The sequence below is a fragment of the Triturus cristatus genome, chromosome 3_1 (assembly GCF_964204655.1).
Source record: "Triturus cristatus chromosome 3_1, aTriCri1.1, whole genome shotgun sequence".
Lineage (NCBI taxonomy): Eukaryota > Metazoa > Chordata > Amphibia > Caudata > Salamandridae > Triturus > Triturus cristatus.
In genome coordinates this window covers 1,173,624,487-1,173,647,545 of record NC_140583.1, presented here as the reverse complement: position 1 = coordinate 1,173,647,545, position 23,059 = coordinate 1,173,624,487, and positions in this window count along the sequence as shown.

The window sequence follows — 23,059 nt, the reverse complement described above, 5'->3', positions numbered from 1 at the left end:
ATCCTGGCTGAAGAGGGGTGAAACTACGAAACCGGTCCTAGGATGCTTGATTCCGGTCCAGGGAAGACATGGCTTGGCAGTTCTGGCTGGACTTTTCCCATGAGGCACATGGTCAAGACTGATTTGCATATGGCCATGTCTGAACTGGGGTGGCGTGGTGAGCAAAATAATGATGGATTAAACCCAGATCTGTGACTGGGGTGAATGTTTTGCCGATGTGCAACATTCCGTCCATCATCTTGTGTGTTTTGCTGTTCGCCCCATGTGAGAAGGGTATGCCCAGATGTGGGTCCCGTGCTCACTACGCCACTGGAGTCAAGCCATCCTGGCTGAAGAGGGGTGAAACTCCGAAACCGGTCCTAGGATGCTTGATTCCGGTCCAGGGAAGACATGGCTTGGCAGTTCTGGCTGGACTTTTCCCATGAGGCACAGGGTCAAGACTGATTTGCATATGGCCATGTCTGAACTGGGGTGGCATGGTGAGCAAAATACCGATGGATTAAACCCAGATCTGTGACTGGGGTTGAATGTTTTGCTAATGTGCAACATTCCGTCCATCATCTTGTGTGTTTTGCAGTTCGCCCTATGTGAGAAGGGTATGCCCAGACGTGGGTCCCGTGCTCAGTACGCCACTGGAGTCAAGCTATCCTGGCTGAAGAGGGGTGAAACTCTGAAACCGGTGCTAGGATGCTTGATTCCGGTCCAGTGAAGACATGGCTTGGCAGTTCGGGCTGGACTTTTCCCATGAGGTACAGGGTCAAGACTGATTTGCATATGGCCATGTCTGAACTGGGGTGGTGTGGTGAGCAAAATAACGATGGATTAAACCCAGATCTGTGACTGGGGGTGAATGTTTTGCCAATATGCAACATTCCGTCCATCATCTTGTGTGTTTTGCTGTTCGCCCTATGTGGGAAGGGTATGCCCAGATGTGGGTCCTGTGCTCACTACGCCACTGGAGTCAAGCTATCCTGGCTGAAGAAGGGTGAAACCCCGAAACCAGTCCTAGGATGCTTGATTCCGGTCCAGGGAAGACATGGCTTGGCAGTTCGGGCTGGACTGTTCCCATGAGACACACAGTCAAGACTGATTTGCATATGGCCATGTCTGAACTGTGGTGGCGTGGTGAGCAGAATAACAATGGATTAAACCCAGATCTGTGACTGGGGGTGAATGTTTTGCCAATGTGCAACATTCCGTCCATCATCTTGTGTGTTTTGCTGTTCGACCTATGTGCGCAGGGTATGCCCAGACGTGGGTCCCATGCTCACTATGCCACTGGAGTCAAGCTATCCTGGCTGAAGAGGGGTGAAACCCCGAAACCGGTCCTAGGATGCTTGATTCCGGTCCAGGGAAGACATGTCTTGGCAGTTTGGGCTGGACTGTTCCCATGAGGCAGAGAGTCAAGACTGATTTGCATATGGCCATGTCTGAACTGGGGTGGCGTGGTGAGCTAAATAACGATGGATTAAGCCCAGATCTGTGACTGCGGGTCAATGTTTTGCCAATGTGCAACATTCCGTCCATCATCTTGTGTGTTTTGCTGTTCGCCCTATGTGGTAAGGGCATGCCCAGACGTGGGTCCCGTGCTCACTATGCCACAGAAGTCAAGCTATCCTGGCTGAAGAGGGATGAAACCCCGAAACCGGTCCTAGGATGCTTGATTCCTGTCCAGGGAAGACATGGCTTGGCAGTTCTGGCTGGACTTTTCCCATGAGGCACAGGGTCAAGACTGATTTGCATATGGCCATGTCTGAACTGGGGTGGCGTGGTGAGCAAAATAACAATGGATTAAACCCAGATCAGTGAGTGGGGGTGAATGTTTTGCCAATGTGCAACATTCCGTCCATCATCATGTATGTTTTGCTGTTCGCCCTATGTGGGAAGGGTATGCCCAGACGTGGGTCCCGTGCTCTGTACGCCCCTGGAGTCAAGCTATCCTGAATGAAGAGGGGTGAAAATCCAAAACCGGTCCTAGGATGCTTGATTCCGGTCCAGGGAAGACATGGCTTGGCAGTTTGGGCTGGACTTTTCACAGGAAGCAGAGGGTCAAGACTGATTTGCATATGGCAATGTCTGAACTGGGGTGGCGTGGTGAGCAAAATAACAATGGCTTAAACCCAGATCTGTGACTGGGGGTGAATGTTTTGCCAATGTGCAACATTCCGTCCATCATCTTGTGTGTTTTAAGGTTCGCCCTATGTGGGAAGGGTATGCGCAGACGTGGGTCCCGTGCTCACTACGCCACTGGAGTCAAGCTATCTTGGCTGAAGAGGGGTGAAACCCCAAGACCGGTCCTAGGATGCTTGATTCCGGTCCAGGGAAGACATGGCTTGGCAGTTCTGGCTGGACTTTTCCCATGAGGCACAGGGTCAAGACTGATTTGCATATGGCCATGTCTGAACTGGGGTGGCATGGTGAGCAAAATACCGATGGATTAAACCCAGATCTGTGACTGGGGGTGAATGTTTTGCTAATGTGCAACATTCCGTCCATCATCTTGTGTGTTTTGCTGTTCGCCCTATGTGGGAAGGGTATGCCCAGATGTGGGTCCCGTGCTCACTACGCCACTGGAGTCAAGCTATCCTGGCTGAAGAAGGGTGAAACCCCGAAACCAGTCCTAGGATGCTTGATTCCGGTCCAGGGAAGACATGGCTTGGCAGTTCGGGCTGGACTGTTCCCATGAGACACACAGTCAAGACTGATTTGCATATGGCCATGTCTGAACTGTGGTGGCGTGGTGAGCAAAATAACAATGGATTAAACCCAGATCTGTGACTGGGGGTGAATGTTTTGCCAATGTGCAACATTCCGTCCATCATCTTGTGTGTTTTGCTGTTCGACCTATGTGCGCAGGGTATGCCCAGACGTGGGTCCCATGCTCACTATGCCACTGGAGTCAAGCTATCCTGGCTGAAGAGGGGTGAAACCCCGAAACCGGTCCAAGGATGCTTGATTCCGGTCCAGGGAAGACATGGCTTGGCAGTTTGGGCTGGACTGTTCCCATGAGGCAGAGGGTCAAGACTGATTTGCATATGGCCATGTTTGAACTGGGGTGGCGTGGTGAGCAAAACAACAATGGCTTAAATCCAGATCTGTGACTGCGGGTGAATGTTTTGCCAATGTGCAACATTCCGTCCATCATCTTGTTTGTTTTGCTGTTCGCCCTATGTGGGAAGGGTATGCCCAGACGTGGGTCCCATGCTCACTACGCCACTGGAGTCAAGCTATCCTGGCTGAAGAGGGGTGAAACCCCGAAACCGGTCCTAGGATGCTTGATTCCGGTCCAGGGAAGACATGGCTTAGCGGTTCGGGCTGGACTGTTCCCATGAGGCACAGGGTCAAGACTGATTTGTATATGGCCATGTCTGAACTGGGGTGACGTGGTGAGCAAAATAACGATGGATTAAACCCAGATCTGTGACTGGGGTGAATGTTTTGCCAATGTGCAACATTCCGTCCATCATCTTGTGTGTTTTGCTGTTCGCCCTATGTGAGAAGGGTATGCCCAGATGTGGGTCCCGTGCTCACTACGCCACTGGAGTCAAGCTATCCTGGCTGAAGAGGGATGAAACTCCGAAACCGGTCCTAGGATGCTTGATTCCGGTCCAGGGAAGACATGTCTTGGCAGCTCTGGCTGGACTTTTCCCATGAGGCACAGGGTCAAGACTGATTTGCATATGGCATTGTCGGAACTGGGGTAGCGTGGTGAGCAAAATAACGATGGATTAAACCCAGATCTGTGATTGGGGGTGAATGTTTTGCCAATGTGCAACATTCCGTCCATCATCTTATGTGTTTTGCTGTTCGCCCTATGTGAGAAGGGTATGCCCAGACGTGGGTCCCGTGCTCACTACGCCACTGGAGTCAAGCTATCCTGGCTGAAGAGGGGTGAAACCCCGAAACCGGTCCTAAGATGCTTGATTCAGATCCAGGGAAGACATGGCTTGGCAGTTCTGGCTGGACTTTTCCCATGAGGCACAGGGTCAAGACTGATTTGCATATGGCCATGTCGGAACTGGGGTGGGGTGGTGAGCAAAATAACGATGGATTAAACCCAGATCTGTGATTGGGGGTGAATGTTTTGCCAATGTGCAACATTCCGTCCATCATCTTATGTGTTTTGCTGTTCGCCCTATGTGAGAAGGGTATGCCCAGACGTGGGTCCCGTGCTCACTACGCCACTGGAGTCAAGCTATCCTGGCTGAAGAGGGGTAAAACCCCGAAACCGGTCCTAAGATGCTTGATTCCGATCCAGGGAAGACATGGCTTGGCAGTTCAGGCTGGACTAATCCCATGAGGCACAGGGTCAAGACTGATTTGCATATGGCCCTGTCTGAACTGGGGTGGCGTGGTGAGCAAAGTAACGATGGATTAAACCCAGATCTGTGACTGGGGGTGAATGTTTTGCCAATGTGCAACATTCCGTCCATCATCTTGTGTGTTTTGCTGTTCGTCCTATGTGGGAAGGGTATGCCCAGACGTGGGTCCCGTGCTCACTACGCCACTGGAGTCAAGCTATACTGGCTGAAGAGGGGTGAAACCCCGAAACCGGTCCTAGGATGCTTGATTCCGGTCCAGGGAAGACATGGCTTGGCAGTTCGGTCTGGAATGTTCCCATGAGGCACAGGGTCAAGACTGATTTGCATATGGCCATGTCTGAACTGGGGTGGCGTGGTGAGCAAAATAACAATGGATTAAACCCAGATCTGTGACTGCGGGTGAATGTTTTGCCAATGTGCAACATTCCGTCCATCATCTTGTGTGTTTTTGCTGTTCGCCCTATGTGGGAAGGGCATGCCCAGACGTGGGTCCCGTGCTCACTACGCCACAGGAGTCAAGCTATCCTGGCTGAAGAGGGGTGAAACCCCGAAACCGGTCCTAGGATGCTTGATTCCTGTCCAGGGAAGACATGGCTTGGCAGTTCTGGCTGGACTTTTCCCATGAGGCACAGGGTCAAGACTGATTTGCATATGGCCATGTCTGAACTGGGGTGGCGTGGTGAGCAAAATAACGATGGATTAAACCCAGATCTGTGACTGGGGGTGAATGTTTTGCCAATGTGCTACATTCCGTCCATCATCTTGTGTGTTTTGATGTTCGCCCTATGTGGGAAGGGCATGCCCAGACGTGGGTCCCGTGCTCACTACGCCACAGGAGTCAAGCTATCCTGGCTGAAGAGGGGTGAAACCCCGAAACCGGTCCTAGGATGCTTGATTCCTGTCCAGGGAAGACATGGCTTGGCAGTTCTGGCTGGACTTTTCCCATGAGGCACAGGGTCAAGACTGATTTGCATATGGCCATGTCTGAACTGGGGTGGCGTGGTGAGCAAAATAACGATGGATTAAACCCAGATCTGTGACTGGGGGTGAATGTTTTGCCAATGTGCTACATTCCGTCCATCATCTTGTGTGTTTTGATGTTCGCCCTATGTGAGAAGGGTATGCGCAGACGTGGGTACCGTGCTCAATACGCCACTGGAGTCAAGCTATCCTGGCTGAAGAGGGGTGAAACTACGAAACGGGTCCTAGGATGGTTGATTCCGGTCCAGGGAAGACATGGCTTGGCAGTTCTGGCTGGACTTTTCCCATGAGGCACAGGGTCCAGACTGATTTGCATATGGCCATGTCTGAACTGGGGTGGCGTGGTGAGCAAAATAGCGATGGATTAAACCCAGATCTGTGACTGGGGGTGAATGTTTTGCCAATGTGCAACACTCCGTCCATCATCTTGTGTGTTTTTAGGTTCGCCCTATGTGGGAAGGGTATGCCCAGACGTGGGTCCCGTGCTCACTATGCCACTGGAGTCAAGCTATCCTGGCTGAAGAGGGGTGAAACCCCGAAACCGGTCCTAGGATGCTTGATTCCGATCCAGGAAAGACATGGCTTGGCAGTTCAGGCTGGACTAATCCCATGAGGCACAGGGTCAAGACTGATTTGCATATGGCCCTGTCTGAACTGGGGTGGCGTGGTGAGCAAAGTAACGATGGATTAAACCCAGATCTGTGACTGCGGGTGAATGTTTTGCCAATGTGCAACATTCCGTCCATCATCTTGTGTGTTTTGCTGTTCGCCCTATGTGGGAAGGGCATGCCCAGACGTGGGTCCCGTGCTCACTACGCCACAGGAGTCAAGCTATCCTGGCTGAAGAGGGGTGAAACCCCGAAACCGGTCCTAGGATGCTTGATTCCTGTCCAGGGAAGACATGGCTTGGCAGTTCTGGCTGGACTTTTCCCATGAGGCACAGGGTCAAGACTGATTTGCATATGGCCATGTCTGAACTGGGGTGACGTGGTGAGCAAAATAACAATGGATTAAACCCAGATCTGTGACTGGGGGTGAATGTTTTGCCAATGTGCTACATTCCGTCCATCATCTTGTGTGTTTTGATGTTCGCCCTATGTGAAAAGGGTATGCCCAGTCGTGGGTACCGTGCTCAATACGCCACTGGAGTCAAGCTATCCTGGCTGAAGAGGGGTGAAACTACGAAACGGGTCCTAGGATGGTTGATTCCGGTCCAGGGAAGACATGGCTTGGCAGTTCTGGCTGGACTTTTCCCATGAGGCACAGGGTCCAGACTGATTTGCATATGGCCATGTCTGAACTGGGGTGGCGTGGTGAGCAAAATAGCGATGGATTAAACCCAGATCTGTGACTGGGGGTGAATGTTTTGCCAATGTGCAACATTCCGTCCATCCTCATGTATGTTTTGCTGTTCGCCCTATGTGGGAAGGGTATGCCCAGACGTGGGTTCCGTGCTCACTACGCCACTGGAGTCAAGCTATCCTGGCTGGAGAGGGGTGAAACCCCAAAACCGGTCCTAGGATGCTTGATTACGGTCCAGGGAAGACATGGCTTGGCAATTTGGGCTGGACTGTTCCCATGAGGCACAGGGTGAAGACTGATTTGCATATGGCCCTGTCTGAACTGGGGTGGCGTGGTGAGCAAAATAACGATGGATTAAACCCAGATCTGTGAGTGGGGGTGAATGTTTTGTCAATGTGCAACATTCCGTCCATCATCTTGTGTGTTTTGCTGTTCGCCCTATGTGAGAAGGGTATGCCCAGACGTGGGTCCCGTGCTCAGTACGCCCCTGGAGTCAAGCTATGCTGGCTGAAGAGGGGTGAAACTCCAAAACCGGTCCTAGGATGCTTGATTCCGGTCCAGGGAAGACATGGCTTGGCAGTTCAGGCTGCACTTTTCACATGAGGCAGAGGGTCAATACTGATTTGCATATGGCCATGTCTGAACTGGGGTGGCGTGGTGAGCAAAATAGCCATGGCTTACACCCAGATTTGTGACTGGGCGTGAATGTTTTGCCAATGTGCAACACTCCGTCCATCATCTTGTGTGTTTTTAGGTTCGCCCTATGTGGGAAGGGTATGCCCAGACGTGGGTCCCGTGCTCACTACGCCACTGGAGTCAAGCTATCTTGGCTGAAGAGGGGTGAAACCCCGAAACCGGGCCTAGGATGCTTGATTCGGGTCCAGGGAAGACATGGCTTGGCAGTTCGGGCTGGACTGTTCCCATGAGGCACAGGGTCAAGACTGATTTGTATATGGCCATGTCTGAACTGGGGTGGGGTGGTGAGCAAAATAACGATGGATTAAACCCAGATCTGTGACTGGGGGTGAATGTTTTGCCAATGTGCAACATTCTGTCCATCATCTTGTGTGTTTTGCTGTTCGCCCTATGTGAGAAGGGTATGCCCGGACGTGGGTCCCGTGCTCACTACGCCACTGGAGTCAAGCTATCCTGGCTGAAGAGGGGTGGAACTCCGAAACCGGTCCTAGGATGCTTGATTCCGGTCCATGGAAGATATGGCTTGGCAGTTCTGGCTGGACTTTTCCCATGAGGCACAGGGTCAAGACTGATTTGCATATGGCCATGTCTGAACTGGGGTGGCATGGTGAGCAAAATAACCATGGATTAAACCCAGATCTGTGACTGGGGGTGAATGTTTTGTCAATGTGCAACATTCCGTCCATCATCTTGTATGTTTTGCTGTTCGCCCTATGTGGGAAGGGTATGCCAAGATGTGGGTCCCGTGCTCACTACGCCACTGGAGTCAAGCTATCCTGGCTGAAGAGGGGTGAAACCCCGAAACCGGTCCTAGGATGCTTGATTCCGGTCCAGGGAAGACATGGCTTGGCAGTTCGGGCTGGACTTTTCCCATGGGGCACAGGGTCAAGACTGATTTGCATATGGCCATTTCTGAACTGGGGTGGCGTGGTGAGCAAAATAACGATGGATTAAACCCAGATCTGTGACTGGGGGTGAATGTTTTGCCAATGTGCAACATTCCGTCCATCATCTTGTATGTTTTGCTGTTCGCCCTATGTGGGAAGGGTGTGCCCAGACGTGGGTCCCGTTCTCACTACGCCACTGGAGTCAAGCTATCCTGGCTGAAGAGAGGTGAAACCCCGAAACCGGTCCTAGGATGCTTGATTCCGGTCCAGGGAAGACATGGCTTGGCAGTTCGGTCCGGAATGTTCCCATGAGGCACAGAGTCAAGACTGATTTGCATATGGCCATGTCTGAACTGGGGTGGCGTGGTGAGCAAAATAACAATGGATTAAACCCAGATCTGAGACTGGGGGTGAATGTTTTGCCAATGTGCAACATTCCGTCCATCATCTTGTGTGTTTTGATGTTCGCCCTATGTGAGAAGGGTATGCCCAGACGTGGGTCCCGTGCTCACTACGCCACTGGAGTCAAGCTATCCTGGCTGAAGAGGGGTGAAACTACGAAACCGGTCCTAGGATGCTTGATTCCGGTCCAGGGAAGACATGGCTTGGCAGTTCTGGCTGGACTTTTCCCATGAGGCACAGGGTCAAGACTGATTTGCATATGGCCATGTCTGAACTGGGGTGGCGTGGTGAGCAAAATAATGATGGATTAAACCCAGATCTGTGACTGGGGGTGAATGTTTTGCCAATGTGCAAAATTCCGTCCATCATCATGTATGTTTTGCTGTTCGCCCTATGTGGGAAGGGTATGCCCAGACGTGGGTCCCGTGCTCACTACGCCACTGGAGTCAAGCTATCCTGGCTGGAGAGGGGTGAAACCCCGAAACCGGTCCTTGGATGCTTGATTACGGTCCAGGGAAGACATGGCTTGGCAATTCGGGCTGGACTGTTCCCATGAGGCACAGGGTCAAGACTGATTTGCATATGGCCCTGTCTGAACTGGGGTTGCGTGTTGAGCAAAATAACGATGGATTAAACCCAGATCTGTGAGTGGGGGTGAATGTTTTGCCAATGTGCAACATTCCGTCCATCATCTTGTGTGTTTTGCTGTTCGCCCTATGTGAGAAGGGTATGCCCAGACGTGGGTCCCGTGCTCAGTACGCCCCTGGAGTCAAGCTATCCTGGCTGAAGAGGGGTGAAACTCCAAAACCGGTCCTAGGATGCTTGATTCCGGTCCAAGGAAGACATGGCTTGGCAGTTCAGGCTGGACTTTTCACATGAGGCAGAGGGTCAAGACTGATTGGCATATGGCCATGTCTGAACTGGGGTGGCGTGGTGAGCAAAATAACAATGGCTTAAACCCAGATCTGTGACTGGGGGTGAATGTTTTGCCAATGTGCAACATTCCGTCCATCATCTTGTGTGTTTTGTGGTTCACCCTATGTGTAAAGGGTATGCCCAGACGTGGGTCCCGTGCTCACTACGCCACTGAAGTCAAGCTATCTTGGCTGAAGAGGGGTGAAACCCTGAAACCGGTCCTAGGATGCTTGATTCCGGTCCAGGGAAGACATGGCTTGGCAGTTCGGGCTGGACTGTTCCCATGAGGCACAGGGTCAAGACTGATTTGTATATGGCCATGTCTGAACTGGGGTGGGGTGGTGAGCAAAATAACGATGGATTAAACCCAGATCTGTGACTGGGGGTGAATGTTTTGCCAATGTGCAACATTCCGTCCATCATCTTGTGTGTTTTGCTGTTCGCCCTATGTGAGAAGAGTATGCCCAGACGTGGGTCCCGTGCTCACTACCCCACTGGAGTCAAGCTATCCTGGCTGAAGAGGGGTGAAACCCCGAAACCGGTCCTAGGATGCTTGATTCCGGTCCAGGGAAGACATGGCTTGGCAGTTCGGGCTGGACTTTTCCCATGAGGCACAGGGTCAAGACTGGTTTGCATATGGCCATTTCTGAACTGGGGTGGCGTGGTGAGCAAAATAACGATGGATTAAACCCAGATCTGTGACTGGGGGGGAAGGTTTTGCCAATGTGCAACATTCCGTCCATCATCTTGTATGTTTTGCTGTTCGCCCTATGTGGGAAGGGTATGCCCAGATGTGGGTCCCGTTCTCACTACGCCACTGGAGTCAAGCTATCCTGGCTGAAGAGAGGTGAAACCCCGAAACCGGTCCTAGGATGCTTGATTCCGGTCCAGGGAAGATATGGCTTTGCAATTCGGGCTGGACTGTTCCCATGAGGCACAGGGTCAAGACTTATTTGCATATGGCCATGTCTGAACAGGGGTGGCGTGGTGAGCAAAATAACGATGGATTAAACCCAGATCTGTGACTGGGGTGAATGTTTTGCAAATGTGCAACATTCCGTCCATCATCTTGTGTGTTTTGCTGTTCGCCCTATGTGAGAAGGGTATGCCCAGACGTGGGTCCCATGCCCAGTACGCCACTGGAGTCAAGCTATCCTGGCTGAAGAGGGGTGAAACTCTGAAACCGGTGCTAGGATGCTTGATTCCGGTCCAGTGAAGACATGGCTTGGCAGTTCGGGCTGGACTTTTCCCATGAGGCACAGAGTCAAGACTGATTTGCATATGGCCATGTCTGAACTGGGGTGGTGTGGTGAGCAAAATAACGATAGATTAAACCCAGATCTGTGACTGGGGGTGAATGTTTTGCCAATGTGCAACATTCCGTCCATCATCTTGTGTGTTTTGCTGTTCGCCCTATGTGGGAAGGGTATGCCCAGATGTGGGTCCCATGCTCACTATATCACTGGAGTCAAGCTATCCTGGCTGAAGAAGGGTGAAACCCCGAAACCAGTCCTAGGATGCTTGATTCCGGTCCAGGGAAGACATGGCTTGGCAGTTCGGGCTGGACTGTTCCCATGAGACACACAGTCAAGACTGATTTGCATATGGCCATGTCTGAACTGTGGTGGCGTGGTGAGCAAAATAACAATAGATTAAACCCAGATCTGTGACTGGGGGTGAATGTTTTGCCAATGTGCAACATTCCGTTCATCATCTTGTGAGTTTTGCTGTTCGCCCTATGTGTGCAGGGTATGCCCAGACGTGGGTCCCATGCTCACTATGCCACTGGAGTCAAGCTATCCTGGCTGAAGAGGGGTGAAACCCCGAAACCGGTCCTAGGATGCTTGATTCCGGTCCAGGGAAGACATGGCTTGGCAGTTTGGGCTGGACTGTTCCCATGAGGCAGAGGGTCAAGACTGATTTGCATATGGCCATGTCTGAACTGGGGTGGCGTGGTGAGCAAAACAACAATGGCTTAAATCCAGATCTGTGACTGGGGGTGAATGTTTTGTCAATGTGCAACATTCCGTCCATCATCTTGTTTGTTTTGCTGTTCGCTCTATGTGGGAAGGGTATGCCCAGACGTGGGTCCCGTGCTCACTACGCCACTGGAGTCAAGCTATCCTGGCTGAAGAGGGGTGAAACCCCGAAACCGGTCCTAGGATGCTTGACTCCGGTTCTGGGAAGACATGGCTTGGCGGTTCGGGCTGGACTGTTCCCATGAGGCACAGGGTCAAGACTGATTTGTATATGGCCATGTCTGAACTGGGGTGGCGTGGTGAGCAAAATAACGATGGAGTAAACCCAGATCTGTGACTGGGGTGAATGTTTTGCCAATGTGCAACATTCCGTCCATCATCTTGTGTGTTTTGCTGTTCGCCCTATGTGAGAAGGGTATGCCCAGATGTGGGTCCCGTGCTCACTACGCCACTGGAGTCAAGCTATCCTGGCTGAAGAGGGGTGAAACTCCGAAACCGGTCCTAGGATGCTTGATTCCGGGCCAGGGAAGACATGGCTTGGCAGTTCTGGCTGGACTTTTCCCATGAGGCACAGGGTCAAGACTGATTTGCATATGGCCATGTCTGAACTGGGGTGGCATGGTGAGCAAAATAACGATGGATTAAACCCAGATCTGTGACTGAGGGTGAATGTTTTGCCAATGTGCAACATTCCGTCCATCATCTTGTGTGTTTTGCTGTTCGCCCTATGTGAGAAGGGTATGCCCAGACGTGGGTCCCGTGCTCAGTACGCCACTGGAGTCAAGCTATCCTGGCTGAAGAGGGGTGAAACTCTGAAACCGGTGCTAGGATGCTTGATTCCGGTCCAGGGAAGACATGGCTTGGCAGTTCGGGCTGGACTGTTCCCATGAGACACACAGTCAAGACTGATTTGCATATGGCCATGTCTGAACTGTGGTGGCGTGGTGAGCAAAATAAAAATGGATTAAACCCAGATTTGTGAATGGGGGTGAATGTTTTTCCAATGTGCAACATTCCGTCCATCATCTTGTGTGTTTTGCTGTTCGCCCTATGTGCGCAAGGTATGCCCAGACGTGGGTCCCATGCTCACTATGCCACTGGAGTCAAGCTATCCTGGCTGAAGAGAGGTGAAACCCCGAAACCGGTCCTAGGATGCTTGATTCCGGTGCAGGGAAGACATGGCTTGGCAGTTCGGTCCGGAATGTTCCCATGAGGCACAGGGTCAAGACTGATTTGCATATGGCCATGTCTGAACTGGGGTGGCGTGGTGAGCAAAATAACAATGGATTAAACCCAGATCTGTGACTGTGGGTGAATGTTTTGCCAATGTGCAACATTCCGTCCATCATCTTGTGTGTTTTGATGTTCGCCCTATGTGAGAAGGGTATGCCCAGACGTGGGTCCCGTGCTCACTATGCCACTGGAGTCAAGCTATCCTGGCTGAAGAGGGGTGAAACTACGAAACCGGTCCTAGGATGCTTGATTCCGGTCCAGGGAAGACATGGCTTGGCAGTTCTGGCTGGACTTTTCCCATGAGGCACATGGTCAAGACTGATTTGCATATGGCCATGTCTGAACTGGGGTGGCGTGGTGAGCAAAATAATGATGGATTAAACCCAGATCTGTGACTGGGGGTGAATGTTTTGCCAATGTGCAACATTCCGTCCATCATTATGTATGTTTTGCTGTTCGCCCTATGTGGGAAGGGTATGCCCAGATGTGGGTCCCGTGCTCACTACGCCACTGGAGTCAAGCTATCCTGGCTGGAGAGGGGTGAAACCCCGAAACCGGTCCTTGGATGCTTGATTACGGTCCAGGGAAGACATGGCTTGGCAATTCGGGCTGGACTGTTCCCATGAGGCACAGGGTCAAGACTGATTTGCATATGGCCCTGGCTGAACTGGGGTGGCGTGGTGAGCAAAATAACGATGGATTAAACCCAGATCTGTGACTGTGGGTGAATGTTTTGCCAATGTGCAACATTCCGTCCATCATCTTGTGTGTTTTGATGTTCGCCCTATGTGAGAAGGGTATGCCCAGACGTGGGTCCCGTGCTCACTATGCCACTGGAGTCAAGCTATCCTGGCTGAAGAGGGGTGAAACTACGAAACCGGTCCTAGGATGCTTGATTCCGGTCCAGGGAAGACATGGCTTGGCAGTTCTGGCTGGACTTTTCCCATGAGGCACATGGTCAAGACTGATTTGCATATGGCCATGTCTGAACTGGGGTGGCGTGGTGAGCAAAATAATGATGGATTAAACCCAGATCTGTGACTGGGGGTGAATGTTTTGCCAATGTGCAACATTCCGTCCATCATCATGTATGTTTTGCTGTTCGCCCTATGTGGGAAGGGTATGCCCAGACGTGGGTCCCGTGCTCACTACGCCACTGGAGTCAAGCTATCCTGGCTGGAGAGGGGTGAAACCCCGAAACCGGTCCTTGGATGCTTGATTACGGTCCAGGGAAGACATGGCTTGGCAATTCGGGCTGGACTGTTCCCATGAGGCACAGGGTCAAGACTGATTTGCATATGGCCCTGGCTGAACTGGGGTGGCGTGGTGAGCGAAATAACGATGGATTAAACCCAGATCTGTGAGTGGGGGTGAATGTTTTGCCAATGTGCAACATTCCGTTCATCATCTTGTGTGTTTTGCTGTTCGCCCTATGTGTGCAGGGTATGCCCAGACGTGGGTCCCATGCTCACTACATCACTGGAGTCAAGCTATCCTGGCTGAAGAAGGATGAAACCCTGAAACCAGTCCTAGGATGCTTGATTCCGGTCCAGGGAAGACATGGCTTGGCAGTTCGGGCTGGACTGTTCCCATGAGACACACAGTCAGGACTGATTTGCATATGGCCATGTCTGAACTGTGGTGGCGTGGTGAGCAAAATAACAATGGATTAAACCCAGATCTGTGACTGGGGGTGAATGTTTTGCCAATGTGCAACATTCCGTTCATCATCTTGTGTGTTTTCCTGTTCGCCCTATGTGTGCAGGGTATGCCCAGACGTGGGTCCCATGCTCACTATGCCACTGGAGTCAAGCTATCCTGGCTGAAGAGGGGTGAAACCCCGAAACCGGTCCTAGGATGCTTGATTCCGGTCCAGGGAAGACATGGCTTGGCAGTTTGGGCTGGACTGTTCCCATGAGGCAGAGGGTCAAGACTGATTTGCATATGGCCATGTCTGAACTGGGGTGGCGTGGTGAGCAAAACATCAATGGCTTAAATCCAGATCTGTGACTGGGGGTGAATGTTTTGCCAATGTGCAACAATCCGCCATCATCTTGTGTGTTTTGTGGTTCACCCTATGTGTAAAGGGTATGCCCAGACGTGGGTCCCGTGCTCACTACGCCACTGAAGTCAAGCTATCTTGGCTGAAGAGGGGTGAAACCCTGAAACCGGTCCTAGGATGCTTGATTCCGGTCCAGGGAAGACATGGCTTGGCAGTTCGGGCTGGACTGTTCCCATGAGGCACAGGGTCAAGACTGATTTGTATATGGCCATGTCTGAACTGGGGTGGGGTGGTGAGCAAAATAACGATGGATTAAACCCAGATCTGTGACTGGGGGTGAATATTTTGCCAATGTGCAACATTCCGTCCATCATGTTGTGTGTTTTGCTGTTCGCCCTATGTGAGAAGGGTATGCCCAGACGTGGGTCCCGTGCTCACTACGCCACTGGAGTCAAGCTATCCTGGCTGAAGAGGGGTGAAACCCCGAAACCGGTCCTAGGATGCTTGATTCCGGTCCAGGGAAGACATGGCTTGGCAGTTCGGGCTGGACTTTTCCCATGAGGCACAGGGTCAAGACTGGTTTGCATATGGCCATTTCTGAACTGGGGTGGCGTGGTGAGCAAAATAACGATGGATTAAACCCAGATCTGTGACTGGGGGGGAAAGTTTTGCCAATGCGCAACATTCCGTCCATCATCTTGTATGTTTTGCTGTTCGCCCTATGTGGGAAGGGTATGCCCAGACATGGGTCCCGTTCTCACTACGCCACTGGAGTCAAGCTATCCTGGCTGAAGAGAGGTGAAACCCCGAAACCGGTCCTAGGATGCTTGATTCCGGTCCAGGGAAGATATGGCTTTGCAATTCGGGCTGGACTGTTCCCATGAGGCACAGGGTCAAGACTTATTTGCATATGGCCATGTCTGAACAGGGGTGGCGTGGTGAGCAAAATAACGATGGATTAAACCCAGATCTGTGACTGGGGTGAATGTTTTGCAAATGGGCAACATTCCGTCCATCATCTTGTGTGTTTTGCTGTTCGCCCTATGTGAGAAGGGTATGCCCAGACGTGGGTCCCATGCCCAGTACGCCACTGGAGTCAAGCTATCCTGGCTGAAGAGGGGTGAAACTCTGAAACCGGTGCTAGGATGCTTGATTCCGGTCCAGTGAAGACATGGCTTGGCAGTTCGGGCTGGACTTTTCCCATGAGGCACAGGGTCAAGACTGATTTGCATATGGCCATGTCTGAACTGGGGTGGTGTGGTGAGCAAAATAACGATAGATTAAACCCAGATCTGTGACTGGGGGTGAATGTTTTGCCAATGTGCAACATTCCGTCCATCATCTTGTGTGTTTTGCTGTTCGCCCTATGTGGGAAGGGTATGCCCAGATGTGGGTCCCATGCTCACTATATCACTGGAGTCAAGCTATCCTGGCTGAAGAAGGGTGAAACCCCGAAACCAGTCCTAGGATGCTTGATTCCGGTCCAGGGAAGACATGGCTTGGCAGTTCGGGCTGGACTGTTCCCATGAGACACACAGTCAAGACTGATTTGCATATGGCCATGTCTGAACTGTGGTGGCGTGGTGAGCAAAATAACAATGGATTAAACCCAGATCTGTGACTGGGGGTGAACGTTTTGCCAATGTGCAACATTCCGTTCATCATCTTGTGAGTTTTGCTGTTCGCCCTATGTGTGCAGGGTATGCCCAGACGTGGGTCCCATGCTCACTATGCCACTGGAGTCAAGCTATCCTGGCTGAAGAGGGTGAAACCCCGAAACAGGTCCTAGGATGCTTGATTCCGGTCCAGGGAAGACATGGCTTGGCAGTTTGGGCTGGACTGTTCCCATGAGGCAGAGGGTCAAGACTGATTTGCATATGGCCATGTCTGAACTGGGGTGGCGTAGTGAGCAAAACAACAATGGCTTAAATCCAGATCTGTGACTGGGGGTGAATGTTTTGTCAATGTGCAACATTCCGTCCATCATCTTGTTTGTTTTGCTGTTCGCTCTATGTGGGAAGGGTATGCCCAGACGTGGGTCCCGTGCTCACTACGCCACTGGAGTCAAGCTATCCTGGCTGAAGAGGGGTGAAACCCCGAAACCGGTCCTAGGATGCTTGACTCCGGTTCAGGGAAGACATGGCTTGGCGGTTCGCGCTGGACTGTTCCCATGAGGCACAGGGTCAAGACTGATTTGTATATGGCCATGTCTGAACTGGGGTGGCGTGGTGAGCAAAATAACGATGGAGTAAACCCAGATCTGTGACTGGGGTGAATGTTTTGCCAATGTGCAACATTCCGTCCATCATCTTGTGTGTTTTGCTGTTCGCCCTATGTGAGAAGGGTATGCCCAGATGTGGGTCCCGTGCTCACTACGCCACTGGAGTCAAGCTATCCTGGCTGAAGAGGGGTGAAACTCCGAAACCGGTCCTAGGATGCTTGATTCCGGTCCAGTGAAGACATGGCTTGGCAGTTCGGGCTGGACTTTTCCCATGAGGCACAGGGTCAAGACTGATTTGCATATGGCCATGTCTGAACTGGGGTGGCATGGTGAGCAAAATAACGATGGATTAAACCCAGATCTGTGACTGAGGGTGAATGTTTTGCCAATGTGCAACATTCCGTCCATCATCTTGTGTGTTTTGCTGTTCGCCCTATGTGAGAAGGGTATGCCCAGACGTGGGTCCCGTGCTCAGTACGCCACTGGAGTCAAGCTATCCTGGCTGAAGAGGGGTGAAACTCTGAAACCGGTGCTAGGATGCTTGATTCCGGTCCAGGGAAGACATGGCTTGGCAGTTCGGGCTGGACTGTTCCCATGAGACACACAGTCAAGACTGATTTGCATATGGCCATGTCTGAACTGTGGTGGCGTGGTGAGCAAAATAAAAATGGATTAAACCCAGATTTGTGAATGGGGGTGAATGTTTTTCCAATGTGCAACATTCCGTCCATCATCTTGTGTGTTTTGCTGTTCGCCCTATGTGCGCAGGGTATGCCCAGACGTGGGTCCCATGCTCACTATGCCACTGGAGTCAAGCTATCCTGGCTGAAGAGAGGTGAAACCCCGAAACCGGTCCTAGGATGCTTGATTCCGGTGCAGGGAAGACATGGCTTGGCAGTTCGGTCCGGAATGTTCCCATGAGGCACAGGGTCAAGACTGATTTGCATATGGCCATGTCTGAACTGGGGTGGCGTGGTGAGCAAAATAACAATGGATTAAACCCAGATCTGTGACTGTGGGTGAATGTTTTGCCAATGTGCAACATTCCGTCCATCATCTTGTGTGTTTTGATGTTCGCCCTATGTGAGAAGGGTATGCCCAGACGTGGGTCCCGTGCTCACTATGCCACTGGAGTCAAGCTATCCTGGCTGAAGAGGGGTGAAACTACGAAACCGGTCCTAGGATGCTTGATTCCGGTCCAGGGAAGACATGGCTTGGCAGTTCTGGCTGGACTTTTCCCATGAGGCACATGGTCAAGACTGATTTGCATATGGCCATGTCTGAACTGGGGTGGCGTGGTGAGCAAAATAATGATGGATTAAACCCAGATCTGTGACTGAGGGTGAATGTTTTGCCAATGTGCAACATTCCGTCCATCATCATGTATGTTTTGCTGTTCGCCCTATGTGGGAAGGGTATGCCCAGACGTGGGTCCCGTGCTCACTACGCCACTGGAGTCAAGCTATCCTGGCTGGAGAGGGGTGAAACCCCGAAACCGGTCCTTGGATGCTTGATTACGGTCCAGGGAAGACATGGCTTGGCAATTCGGGCTGGACTGTTCCCATGAGGCACAGGGTCAAGACTGATTTGCATATGGCCCTGGCTGAACTGGGGTGGCGTGGTGAGCAAAATAACGATGGATTAAACCCAGATCTGTGAGTGGGGGTGAATGTTTTGCCAATGTGCAACATTCCGTTCATCATCTTGTGTGTTTTGCTGTTCGCCCTATGTGTGCAGGGTATGCCCAGACATGGGTCCCATGCTCACTATGCCACTGGAGTCAAGCTATCCTGGCTGAAGAGGGGTGAAACCCCGAAACCGGTCCTAGGATGCTTGATTCCGGTCCAGGGAAGACATGGCTTGGCAGTTTGGGCTGGACTGTTCCCATGAGGCAGAGGGTCAAGACTGATTTGCATATGGCCCTGTCTGAACTGGGGTGGCGTGGTGAGCAAAACAACAATGGCTTAAATCCAGATCTGTGACTGGGGGTGAATGTTTTGCCAATGTGCAACATTCCGTCCATCATCTTGTGTGTTTTGCTGTTCGCCCTATGTGGGAAGGGCATGCCCAGACGTGGGTCCCGTGCTCACTACGCCACAGAAGTCAAGCTATCCTGGCTGAAGAGGGATGAAACCCCGAAACCGGTCCTAGGATGCTTGACTCCGGTTCAGGGAAGACATGGCTTGGCGGTTCGGGCTGGACTGTTCCCATGAGGCACAGGGTCAAGACTGATTTGTATATGGCCATGTCTGAACTGGGGTGACGTGGTGAGCAAAATAACGATGGAGTAAACCCAGATCTGTGACTGGGGTTAATGTTTTGCCAATGTGCAACATTCCGTCCATCATCTTGTGTGTTTTGCTGTTCGCCCTATGTCGGAAGGGCATGCCCAGATGTGGGTCCCGTGCTCACTACGCCACTGGAGTCAAGCTATCCTGGCTGAAGAGGGGTGAAACTCCGAAACCGGTCCTAGGATGCTTGATTCCGGTCCAGGGAAGACATGGCTTGGCAGTTCTGGCTGGACTTTTCCCATGAGGCACAGGGTCAAGACTGATTTGCATATGGCCATGTCTGAACTGGGGTGGCGTGGTGAGCAAAATAACGATGGATTAAACCCAGATCTGTGACTGGGGGTGAATGCTTTGCCAATGTGCAACATTCCGTCCATCATCATGTATGTTTTGCTGTTCGCCCTATGTGGGAAGGGTATGCCCAGACGTGGGTCCCGTGCTCACTACGCCACTGGAGTCAAGCTATACTGGCTGGAGAGGGGTGAAACCCCGAAACCGGTCCTAGGATGCTTGATTACGGTCCAGGGAAGACATGGCTTGGCAATTCGGGCTGGACTGTTCCCATGAGGCACAGGGTCAAGACTGATTTGCCTAGGGCCCTGTCTGAACTGGGGTGGCGTGGTGAGCAAAATAACGATGGATTAAACCCAGATCTGTGACTGGGGTTAATGTTTTGCCAATGTGCAACATTCCGTCCATCATCTTGTGTGTTTTGCTGTTTGCCCTATGTGAGAAGGATATGCCCAGACGTGGGTCCCGTGCTCAGTACGCCCCTGGAGTCAAGCTATCCTGAATGAAGAGGGGTGAAACTCCAAAACCGGTCCTAGGATGCTTGATTCCGGTCCAGGGAAGACATGGCTTGGCAGTTCGGGCTGGACTTTTCACATGAGGCAGAGGGTCAAGACTGATTTGCATATGGCAATGTCTGAACTGGGGTGGCGTGGTGAGCAAAATAACAATGGCTTAAACCCAGATCTGTGACTGGGGGTGAATGTTTTGCCAATGTGCAACATTCCGTCCATCATCTTGTGTGTTTTAAGGTTCGCCCTATGTTGGAAGGGTATGCCCAGACGTGGGTCCCGTGCTCACTACGCCACTGGAATCAAGTTATCTTGGCTGAAGAGGGGTGAAACCCCGAAACCGGTCCTAGGATGCTTGATTCCCGTCCAGGGAAGACATGGCTTGGCAGTTCGGGCTGGACTGTTCCCATGAGGCACAGGGTCAAGACTGATTTGTATATGGCCATGTCTGAACTGGGGTGGGGTGGTGAGCAAAATAACGATGGATTAAACCCAGATCTGTGACTGGGGTGAATGTTTTGCCAATGTGCAACATTCCGTCCATCATCTTGTGTGTTTTGCTGTTCGCCCTATGTGAGAAGGGTATGCCCAGACGTGGGTCCCGTGCTCACTACGCCACTGGAGTCAAGCTATCCTGGCTGAAGAGGGGTGAAACTCCGAAACCGGTCCTAGGATGCTTGATTCCGGTCCAGGGAAGACATGGCTTGGCAGTTCTGGCTGGACTTTTCCCATGAGGCACAGGGTCAAGACTGATTTGCATATGGCCATGTCTGAACTGGGGTGGCATGGTGAGCAAAATAACGATGGATTAAACCCAGATCTGTGACTGAGGGTGAATGTTTTGCCAATGTGCAACATTCCGTCCAGCATCTTGTGTGTTTTGCTGTTCGCCCTATGTGAGAAGGGTATGCCCAGACGTGGGTCCCGTGCTCAGTACGCCACTGGAGTCAAGCTATCCTGGCTGAAGAGGGGTGAAACTACGAAACCGGTCCTAGGATGCTTGATTCCGGTCCAGGGAAGACATGGCTTGGCAATTCGGGCTGGACTGTTCCCATGAGGCACATGGTCAAGACTGATTTGCATATGGCCATGTCTGAACTGGGGTGGCGTGGTGAGCAAAATAATGGTGGATTAAACCCAGATCTGTGAGTGTGGGTGAATGTTTTGCCAATGTGCAACATTCCGTCCATCATCTTGTGTGTTTTGCTGTTCGCCCTATGTGAGAAGGGTATGCCCAGACGTGGGTCCCGTGCTCAGTACGCCCCTGGAGTCAAGCTATCCTGGCTGAAGAGGGGTGAAACTCCAAAACCGGTCCTAGGATGCTTGATTCCGGTCCAGGGAAGACATGGCTTGGCAGTTCGGGCTGGACTTTTCACATGAGGCAGAGGGTCAAGACTGATTGGCATATGGCCATGTCTGAACTGGGGTGGCGTGGTGAGCAAAATAGCAATGGCTTAAACCCAGATCTGTGACTGGGGGTGAATGTTTTGCAAATGTGCAACATTCCGTCCATCATCTTGTGTGTTTTGTGGTTCACCCTATGTGTAAAGGGTATGCCCAGACGGGGGTCCCGTGCTCACTAAGCCACTGGAGTCAAGCTATCTTGGCTGAAGAGGGGTGAAACCCTGAAACCGGTCCTAGGATGCTTGATTCCGGTCCAGGGAAGACATGGCTTGGCAGTTCGGGCTGGACTGTTCCCATGAGGCACAGGGTCAAGACTGATTTGTATATGTAGTAAACAAAAGTGATTCTACCCTGTCATGGAGTGAAAAAAGTGATTATAAATTATTAATTTTTAATTTTGTAATGATAATTATAGTGAGTTTCGGGTGATCCATGAAATGTCACGGAAAACACTATGTGTTTTTAAAATACCCCTCACACACTATGAATCCCATAGTGTCATGCTTCATCATGGGGGTCTTCCTGTCCCTCTACGGGGCGGGGCGTGCTACTACCTACGACTACGCGGGAGCACTGTTGTTATGATGGTAAGGCTTATGTGTAGTGCAAGGGATGTGAGTGTTTGGAAATATGTGTAAAATATAAAGATTAAAAGAACCCTGGCTAGTAGAAAAAACAATTTTATTCTGTTCTCTAGCTGGGAGCGTTAAAAATGGGGAAGAGAGTAGGAGATATCACGAGTTAGTGGCTACCTACTGGGTCAACATGTTTCGTAAGCAGTCCCCACTGCTTTACTCATCAGGACCAGTAAATTATCCCTTAAACACTAGAGGGATATTGTATCAAGATATGTATGCCTATTCGTATCTGTTAACAGACTTAAATGAAAGCTGCGCATGAGGGTACACTGACCCCAATGAAAAATATGACCAAATTGGTATCTGAAAAGAAGAAGAAGAAAAAACACTAGTAATACAAGGCTGTTTCATCGTTGTGGGGTATAAACACATCACCATACTTTAAGTATATCTTGCTGAGAATTCAGTTGATATCGTTTTCGTGATATATTTTTCTAAATATATATAGTTTTCGTGATATATTTTTCTAAATATATATTTTTCATTCTATATCTGAGCGTGTAAGGTGAATTTTACTCATCACTCGAATTTTTCTTAGAACAACGAAAAAAAGAAAAAAGGAAGCAGTTAGACACAGAGGACAGACTATATGTGACATTACCACAGAAACAAACATATAGGTATTATACTATGTGGATTCGCTGGTTGTATACACATATATGGTATAATACGCATGATTGCCCACAGTCATTCACTACATGTAAAAAATCGTAATGTACATATTTAATTAGGCGTAATGTTCAGGCTTCATGAGCACGCACTGGAGGGGAGGGTGCCTGGTTATAGTCACTATAGAATAGTAAATATCGTATTAGTGAGGGAAAAACGGCAGCCGCCGGTGGAAGGCGAGCCTACCAGACTCCTGACCTGGTTTAACGACTTGGCCGAGTCACAACTTACAGTTTATAGGATCATTCCTCGCTTTCGTGTGCCTCCGTGCTGCTCCGTCGATGTCAACACTGGAGTGAGCATCTGTGTTTTTATTG